We start from the raw sequence: 8,063 nt of genomic DNA, 5'->3' as shown, positions 1-8,063 counted from the left end.
CGATCGACATCTCCCGCTGGGATTCTCCAATAGGCAACTCAGAGTTAGCATGTCCAAAGACGGAGTCCTGATTTCAGCCCCAGATGGCTTCCTATGTCAGTCTCACCTGTATCAGTGAATGGCCAAGTGTTTTAGGCTAAAATCCTTGGCATCATACTTAACTCTCTTCATTCTCTCACATCCCACGTCCTGCAAATCCTGTTGACTCTGCCCTCAGCTGAGAATTTGTTCGCTTTCCACAATCTGACCTCTAACACTTGGGTCAAGCACCACTATTTACCACCTGGATGGCTGCAACAGCTTCCTAATGGGTCTTCTATTATTGTGTAGCAGCCATGGTGATTCTGATAAAGTGGAAGCCGGCTAAATGCCATGTGGTTTCTAAATTGAATCTTGAAACAGAAAAACAAATCATTAGTGGAAAAACTGGGGAAGTCTGGATAAAGTCTGGAGTTTAGTTTGCACAAAGTACCAGTGCTGGCTTCATAATTTTTAAACAATAGTTTTGTTTATTTATTTTGGGCTGTCCTGGGTCTTCATTGCTGCACAGGCTTTTCTCTTGTTGCAGCCAGTGGGGCCTATTCTCTAGCTGTGGTGAGCAGGCTTCTCATTGTTGTGGCTTCTTTTGTATCAGAGCACAGGCTGCAGAGGTTGCAGGCTTCAGCAGCTGGGGCCTGTGGGCTCAGTAGTTGTGGCTCCCAGGCTCTAGAGCACAGGCTCAATAGCCGTGGTGCACAGGCTTAGTTGCCCTGCAGCTTGTGGGATCTTCCTGGACCAGGGATCAAGCCTGTGTCTCCTGCACTGGCAGGGGGATTCTTCACCACTGAGCCACTGGGGAAGCCCTGACTTCATAGTTTTGACAAATGTACCACAATAATGTATAATGTTAATACTAGGATAAACTGGGTGAATGCTATATGGGAACTCGCTTTACAATTGTCCTGTAAATTGAAAATTACTCAAAATAAAAAGTTTGGGTTTTTTTGGTCATGTCCTGAAGCATGTGGGATCTTAGTTCCCCAACCAGATATTGAACCCACATCTCCCCTGCATTGGAAGTGTAGAGTCTTAACCATTGGACTGCCAGGGAAGTCCTTAAAAAGTTTATTTAAAAGGTAGAAGTCAGATTGTCACATCTCTGCTCAAACCCTTCCAATGGATCTCATCTGACCTTGTCCCCTACATTCCCCATCCTTGCTCTGCTCCAGCTAAATTGGCCTCTGTGTTGATCTTTGAACACATCAAGCATGTTCTCTGCCTCAGGACCTTTGCACTAGCTGTTCCTTCTGCCTGGAATGCTCTTACTCAGATATTTTCATAGTTCACTCCCTCATTTCATTCAGTCCTCTGTTCAAATTTCATTTTAGTAAAGAGGCCCTCCCCAGTTACACTATAGAATAACCCCGTTTCTACCCCAGGCATATTTCCATTCCCCTATTTAATTTTTCTCCATAATTCTTATCCCTACCTGGCCTATATATCTATTAGCATGTTTATATATTGGCTGGCTCTTTCCATTAGATTATAAACTCTGTGAGGGCAAGGGCTTTGATTTTCTTTTTTCTTTTTTGGCTGCACCTTGTGACATGTGGAATCTTAGTTCCCCAACCAGGGATTGAACCTGTGCTCCCTGCAGTGGAAGCATGGAGTCCTAACCATTGGACCACCAGGGAAGTCCATCACAGCCCTGCTCTTATCCTTGTGAAAACTGATTGGTATGGGCTATCTGGTGCTAATCAACTCTTGGCTTTGATTTCTGCTTCACAGTACAACTTAGTGGCTACTCTTTGGAAGACTTTGGGAACAGTTAGGCTAAAAAACGTGATGACTTTGGGGTTCTCCTAAGCCTGCCTGATTAGTGAGTGGCCTGTTTTAGAAGGGTGCCAGTAGACATCTGAGGTTCATTTCTGGCTTTGATCCCAGACCCTACCAGTAACTATTGCTTTAGAACACCCCAGTCTTCCAACCTTCTGGATTCCCCACTTTCCTGAGCATTTCCTTTCTGAGTACCAGCCAGTCAACCTCTCCTCCAGGGCCCCCAACCATGTGGATTCATCTTTCTTGGCCTTCCCACCTATCACTTTGGGGGCAGGTCCCCAAGTCCCCTTCCTCTCTCCCTAACCTCCTTTCAAACCAAAAGTTTTGTATATTACAAACACCAAATGAGGATGCAGAGACAAGAGAATGCGGAACAAGAGGAGAGCCTCATTTATTTGTACATTCATGGACCCACCCACAGATATTTCTCTTTCTCCCTGGCAGAGCCTAGCATGTGGTCAGGAGCTGGGAAAGGACCCCACACACTCAGTAAGCATCAGTCAAATGTGTGCATGAATTAATACGAATGAAAACAGATACTGGGCCTTGACCTCAAGTAACTGACAGTCTAGTAGGGCAGGCACACCCACTCACCACCCACACACTCCATGTAAACAGGGGTCTGGGTGCACCTGTACGGTTAAGACCTTGTGGAGGCCCAGGGGCATGCAGGCCTGACCCTTGTCCTCACCAGTTAAGGGACAATCATCTGCCTGCTTGTTCCGTCCTGCCACGGCTTCCCCAAGCCAGTTCTGGCCAGTCCACCGAGCTGGGGCTGCAGGGGGAAGCTGAGTTGGTGCAGGTAGGGAGTCAGGCGTGTTTGTGTAGTCCCACCCTTCGCTGGGGCTTTCTGCCAGCCCAGGGCCCTGCACAAATGCCCTCCCCCTCTGGCTGCTTCCTGTCCTCCACCCCTACCTCTCCCTCAGGAGAGGAGGAGTGGAGGCAGCTGCTCAAGGCCTGAAAACTAAACCAGCTATTGTGCCCCTCCTTTTGGCTTTGTTTGACTGTGGGGGAGGGGGAGGGGAGGGCTTATTATGTGCCTCAGGGGCTGGAGTGCCAAGACTCAGGCCCCAGATGCCATGCTTGGGGTATCTGGGATACCTGCTCAGGGAAAGGGAGGAAGCTGAGCTAGGGTTGATGCTGACTGTGGGCTTCGGGGTTAGTTGAGAAGTGGCAGAGAGGGATGCTTTGCCTGCTGATGAGCCAAGTGCAGCCACAGGGCTCATGTCCACATGTCAAGAGAGGGGATGCCTCTATTTGGAGCCATGAGAGTGTGCAGTTCCTGTGCACAAGTCTGGAAGGACAAGAGGCTCACCCACATCCAGAACTGTGAGTGTAAAGCTCAGTGGCACCAAGTGTTCACACAGCACCCAGTGCCCATGAGGGGGTGGGGAAGATGACAGCCCAGGCAGGTCCTGCTCTAGCCCCTCCAGCAGCTGCTAAAGGAGCCATCCCCAGAGTTTTCCTTGAAGGCTCTGGGAGCTGGGCCCCTCTTTTCACATTTCATGTAGAAGCCCCAGTCACTTGATCTGTAGGACAGCATACACGTTCGAGGCCGAGTGTCAATGCACACCTGGGATGGATGGAAGCCCTTGTGATTTGGCAAAGAGACAGGGGGTGGTAGAACTATCCAGATGATGGGTCAGAGTGAAGTAGGGCCTAATGAATGGGCCCCAGTGTGGTCCAGAAAGGGAGATAAGCTGTTGCTTCCGCATCTTTTTGAGCTTCCCCAGGACTCAAAACCGAAGTCTGAGAAGGGAAGCATTTGCCTGAAGTCTGAATGTGGGAAATAAGCCCTGCCCTTAAGGAGTCCCAGCCTTAGAGCTGACTGTGGTGGGACTCCACCAGAAGCCAGAACACAAAACTCAGTATCATATAAAGATGTATGGGTTGTGTATTTAAAAATAACTTTTTACTGGAAATGTTTTTATTGTGGTAAAATATTTATGACATTTTCCACTTTAGCCAACCTTTTTTTTTTAAAGATTAGTGGTTGGTTGCTGGTAGAAGTGGGAGTGGGGGAGATGAATAAACAGAGCACAGAAATTTTTTTTATTAAAAAAATATATATATATTTATTTGGCTGTGCCCGATCTTAGTTGCAACACACAGGACCTTTAGTTGTGCATATGAGCTCCTAGTTATGGCATGTGGGATCTAGTTCCCTGACCAGGCATTGAACCCGGGCCCCTTGCATTGGGAGCTCAGAGTCGTAGCCACTGGACCACCAGGGAGGTCCCTTTAGCTAATTCTAAGCGTACAGTTCAGCGGCATTAACACTGATTGCCAACATTCACCTTGTTGTACAATCACCACTATCCAGGTCCAGAATTTTTCATCTTCCCAAACTGAAACTCGATACCCATTAAACACTAACTCCCCCATTCCCCAGCACCTGGCAACCACCGTTCTATTTTCTGTCTCTAAGAACCTGAATACTCTAGGCCTCTCCTAAGAGTGGAATCATTGAGTGTTCGTCCTTTTGTGACTGATTTATTGTACATATTGCAGTGTCTTCAAGGTGCATCTGTGTTGTAGCATGTGTCAGAATTTCCTTTTAATGGCTAAAAAGTATTCCATTGTATATATATGCCACATTTTGTTAATCCATTTGTCCTTTACAATTGGGTTGCTTCCACCTTTTGGCTGTTGTCATAATCCTGCCATGCATAGCATTATTCTATATATCGGTATAGAAATATTTATTTGAGTTCCTGCCTTATCTTTAACAGTTAAGAGGCTTTAAGAATATTAAAGAATGCAAGATCCTATCCAGTTTCAAGGTCTTTAAAATTACATTTCTTAGCCTTACATCAAATTCAACATCCAGAGATAGGAAAAAAGACATTTAAATGTAATAAAAGCGTATCCACCAGGGTGGCAGCTGTGGTATTCTATTAATAGAAGAATTATGAAATGTGTATAACTTAAATCTAGGGAAGCAGACTAAGTTATGACCTCTTGAGGTTTTGAAAGCATTGTCAGAAAAAACATGTAAATGGAGTTTAGCATGTCTAATCAGGTCACAAACAAGAAGACAGCCTCCTAAAGTATTAGTAGATAAAGTCAGTTGCAACTCAAATGACTGAATATGTTTAAGGACCCGCAAGCTAACATAATAGGGACTTCCCATGATGGTGGCCCAGTGGCTAAGACCCCATGCTCCCAATGTAGGGGGCCTGGGTTTGAACCTTGGTCAGGGGACTAGATCCCACATACCCCAACTAAGAGTTTGCATGCCACAGCGAAAATGGAAGGTCTTGCATGCTGCCAACTAAGACTCGGTGCAGCCAAATAAATAAACATTTTTTAAAAAGCCACACACACCTGTTCATTTGCACACCCACAAAGAGAGGAGTGATGATGTCAACCAGTTCCTTGATAGTAAAAATAACTTTATCTTGCTTATGCTAAAAGTTAAAAACTCTGGAGGACTGTGACTTCTTTTCTTTTCAAAGATATGTTTATGTTTACTGCCACTTTCCCTGCTTACAAAATATAAACCTAAATAGTTTTTCAGGTTTATTTACATTAAATTTGTTTACCTGACAGTTCATGGACTTTCCTCTCCCTACGGAGCCCAAGACAATTTTGGGAAAGGTAGAGAGACGATCTTTCTTTTCTGTTTCTTCCTTCAGGCAGATTCCTTTCAGAACACAGTAAAAGTCATTTCAAAATAATCTGTTGTGGTCTTACATCACAAAAAATGTCACATTTTGAAAGTACTGTATGGGTAATTTTAAAATTATTTTTAAAGAAATATTTATTTATTTGGCTGTGCTGGGTCTCAGTTGCAGCCTGTGGGATCTTCCATCTTTCCTATGCCATGCAAACTCTTAGTTGTGGCAAGTGGGATTTAGGTCCTTGATCAGGGATCAAACCCAGGCCCCCGGCATTGGGAGGAAGGAGCCTTAGCCACTGAACCACAAGGAAGTCCCTGTATGGGCATTTAAAGGGAAACATGCAGAAATGTGGCTTCCCAGGTGGCTTAGTGGTAAAGAATCTACCTGCAATTCAGGAGATGCAGGTTCGAACCCTGGGTCAGGAAGATCCCCTGGAGAAGGAAATGGCAACCCACTCCAGTATTCTTGCCTGGAAAATCCCATGGACAGAGGAGCCCAGAGAGCTATGGTCCATAGGGTCTCACAGAGTCAGACACGACTGAGTGACTGAGCACACATGCATGCAGGAATGTACAATGATGTATGGCAAAACCCACCACAATATTGTAAAGTAATTAGCCTCCAATTAAATAATAAAAAAAGAAATGTACAATGATTGGGAACCCTTATTTGAAAAGCTCTGCAAGAACCAATATAATTGATTCATTTAGTATAAGTTTATTAAATTAATAACAATACAAAGTTGGATGGGATTGAAAAACATAGACAGGATGAGAAATAAGGATGGCTGACCTCTCCTTCCAGGGGCCTGGGAATCTCTGCTGAGGTTTTATTTGTTGTGCTGTTCGAGGAGTGAGTGCTCGAGGCCAGTTCCACCAAGGGACAAACCCGACTCCCAACCCTCGAGCCCAGAAAAGGGGACACCTCTCCACTCTAAAATGTTGATGAGCTGTGGAGGGGAGAAGGACAGGGGAGCAGATGGAATTCCTGGACAATTGTTCCGGCTGTCACCAGAGAAGACAGGCAGGAAGCAGCACGGATAATTTACAGAGGAACAGATGCCTAGGCTCCTCTAGCACCATCTGGCCAAAAGAGGCCTGGGCTTGGGGTGGATATTATCTTTAGATCTGAGTAAACTCCTCAGCCTCCGGCCCATCCTATTTCCTCAACCTAAACTGGAGCTTTCCCAGGAGAGCTCTATTCCCTGAGGACCTTGCTCCGGAGTTCTACCTGGCTCTCATCCTGCTCCCTCCCTTCCTTCCTGAGTCTGGATTCTGTCTTCACTCCCATACCGGATGTGGCCAAGTCTGGCCTTGGGGACCTGTACCTTCCATTTATGCATTTCTCTATTTTACAGTATTTTCAACCTCTTCTCCCCATCACTACATCCCAAAATTCCTCCATCACTTCTTTCCATGCTATTTATGCATTCCACAAACATTTATTGTGAGGAGTTTCCTGGTGGTCCAGTGGTTAGGGCTCCATGGTTCCAATGTAGGGGGCACAGGTTCGATCCCTGGTCAGGGAACTAAAATGCTGCATGCCATGCAGTGCAGCCAAATAAAATAAATAAAATAGACATTTATTGAGTATCTACTATGCCAGGCATTATTTTAGATCCTGGGGATATAGTAATGAATGAGAGAAAGTTCTTGAGCTCTGGAGTTTGCAGTATAGTGGGAGATGATCAACAAAGAAAAATATGTCAGATAATAGTAGGCAGGGTAAGGGAGCAGTGATAGTAGTAGTGTGGTGTAGTCTTCAGTCGCTCAGTCGTGTCCGACTCTTTGCAACCCCATGAATTGGTGTAGTGTTAGTCACTTAATTATGTCTGACTCTTTGCAACCCCATGGACTGTAGCTCGCCAGGCTCCTCTGTCCACAGGATTCTCCAGGCAAGAATACTGGAGTGGGTTGCCATGCCCTTCTCCAGGGGATCTTCCCAACCCAAGGATTGAACCCCAGTCTCTTGCATTGCAGGCAGATTCTTTACCATCTGAGCTACAGGGAAGCCCCAAGCGGGGAGTGATTGGGGATGTTGTCTTAGACAGAGTGGCCAGGGAAGGCTTCTCTGAGGTGGTAACATTTGAGCAGAGACACAAATGGGTGGGACTGTCTGGAAGTAGCCCATCACAGGCACAGGGAACAGTAAACCGAAAAGTCTTGAGGCAGATATATGCTTAGCACATGGGATGTTATGTTATTTATTGTTATGTTATTTATTTGTTACACATTTATTGTGAGCCACACACCTGCTAGGGTATGAAGATATAATCAGATTCAGGCTTTGCCCTGAAGGAGCAGCAAGTTTAGCAAGGCACACAAAGTGCAAATAAATAATTACAGCATAGGGTAGCTACAATGAAGTGTAAGTGGCTAGAAGAAGTGAAGTCGCTCAGTCGTGTCCGACTCTTTCCGACCCCATGGACTGTAGCCTACCAGGCTCCTCCGTCCATAGGATTTTCCAGGCAAGAGTACTGGAGTGGGTTGCCATTTCCTTCTAGTGTTAGAGATAACCAGCAAAAGCGCACCAAATCCAATCTAGGAAATTGGGGAAGGCTTCCTGGAGGAGGTGATAATCTGACTTGAGGGCTGAAGGAGGAGCAGGAATTCACCACGCAAG

The sequence above is a fragment of the Bubalus bubalis genome, chromosome 2 (genome assembly GCF_019923935.1).
Source record: "Bubalus bubalis isolate 160015118507 breed Murrah chromosome 2, NDDB_SH_1, whole genome shotgun sequence".
Taxonomy (NCBI): domain Eukaryota; kingdom Metazoa; phylum Chordata; class Mammalia; order Artiodactyla; family Bovidae; genus Bubalus; species Bubalus bubalis.
Note: the sequence above shows the minus strand (reverse complement) of the source record.